At 31.2% G+C, this 1,848-nt stretch overlaps 1 non-coding gene across 1 annotated transcript; it reads left to right on the forward strand.

The window, feature by feature from the left end:
- The first annotated feature begins 1,171 nt into the window (after window positions 1-1,171).
- On the forward strand, window positions 1,172-1,255 carry Trnal-cag. The gene has a single exon. It is a non-coding gene; the product is annotated as a tRNA-Leu (tRNA).
- The last annotated feature ends 593 nt before the right edge of the window (window positions 1,256-1,848 follow it).

The raw sequence follows: 1,848 nt of genomic DNA on the forward strand, positions 1-1,848 counted from the left end.
AAGGGTAATACAAACAAATATGGGTACAAATACAAATATCCACTTCGAGCGGGAATTGAACCAACGACCATTGATGTTTATGCAGCACACCAAAGTTGTCGTATTTCTAATTATTATAAGTCTTTTAAGTAAAATGCCTCACATGTTAGGTTAAAAATATGAACACATTCAACATTCAGTCATTTCCAGTCTTTTATGATGTCTCATATTGCATTATCCATTGAAGCGATCATAATAGAAGCACTCTGGACAATGCATTGTATTATGAACAGAGATTCATATCCTTTTGAAATCTACTTTTAGTCATATTAATAGAATTGAATGAAAATTAATATAGGCTAATATTAGCCTGTTTTTGATTTATTTACTACAAGATGATCCAGGGAACTCATCTTTTTTTTGTACTAATCTTGTTCTGAAAATGACGATCAAAAACAAAGGAAATATCCAATTTATTACAGTCATTAGTATGTTATACATGCAACAGATTTCTGAATAATTATAAGCAAAATTAGATTGCTTTGTTTTATATTTGAGATATAAGAAATGTATAAGATTTAGGTCTTATTTCAGCGATTAATGATATTGATTATAAACTAAAACTTTTAACAGATACTATTTTAATGGTTAAAAAGAAATGTATAATCACCATCAAATCAACTTTATTCAAATAGGCTTCAAAAGCACCATCAAATCGTCACCTCACGAATTAAATATTTAATTATTATCAAAAGTGAAGCTATAGCTATCTGTCTATTTGTTCCGGTTAATCTTTGAAATGGCTGGACCGATTTTGACGGGACTTAGCAGATAGCTAATGTAATAAGGAGTAGGTAACTTAAGCTACTTTTATTTTAGATTTTTTTTATAACTCTGCGAACTAAATAATAACTTATTTTTGGTCAATTCCACGCGGACGAAGTTGCGGGCACAGCTAGGCTAGTTTTAAATAAAATAAACTGTGTTTTAATACAAAATTGGTAATATCTTGAATGGGACTAAGTCCACATTATATTATACATGAGACAGTTCTATCAGTTACCGCTAGAATAGAGTCCTAACTGTCTAATACTCGTGTGCCTATCATAGTAATGGAATTGTACTATGATCAATATTAAACGTATTTAATAATGTTTTATTTGTGTATCCTATTTTTGTAACGTCCTTCATCGTCAGGATGGCCGAGCGGTCTAAGGCGCTGCGTTCAGGTCGCAGTCCACTTCTGTGGGCGTGGGTTCGAATCCCACTTCTGACATGAAAATAGTTTTTTGTAAAGAATTAAATATATCTATCTCCCCTTTTTTATATTCATCTTTCAACTTTGCTATTGACATTTTTACGGGTAATTTTACACGGAATTATTTTTGTAGATTGATGAACATGATAGGATCTTAAGTTATATCATTAGAATGTGGGTTTTGCTTAATTTAACCGACTTCATGTCTGGATATTTTTATCGTAACTATTTAAACGGAATAATATTTTTTTAACTATATGTAAATAATCTTATAAATAAACCTCGTAGCTGAAAAAATTCTAAGGATAAGACGCTACATTCCGTAGTGCAGCGGTGCTGAACGAGATTTGCAACAAAATATGCCGCTTGATTTGAATGTACCAATCTAATCTGAAAAGTATAGAAAGTCAATGCGCATAATACTTCACACATCGTTTATACAAATATTATTTTTCTTTTTCGAAGCTCATTATTAGAATAAATTTAAACCAAACGAAGTCGGCTAGTGAAGTTATTTAGTGACCACGCTAAACATTAGACTCGTAACTACGAGATAATTAAAGGTTGACTCATTTCTTATCAAGAGGAACGCCGACAATTAATCTTTGAAC

Source organism: Melitaea cinxia, chromosome 8 (genome assembly GCF_905220565.1).
Source record: "Melitaea cinxia chromosome 8, ilMelCinx1.1, whole genome shotgun sequence".
Classification (NCBI taxonomy): domain Eukaryota; kingdom Metazoa; phylum Arthropoda; class Insecta; order Lepidoptera; family Nymphalidae; genus Melitaea; species Melitaea cinxia.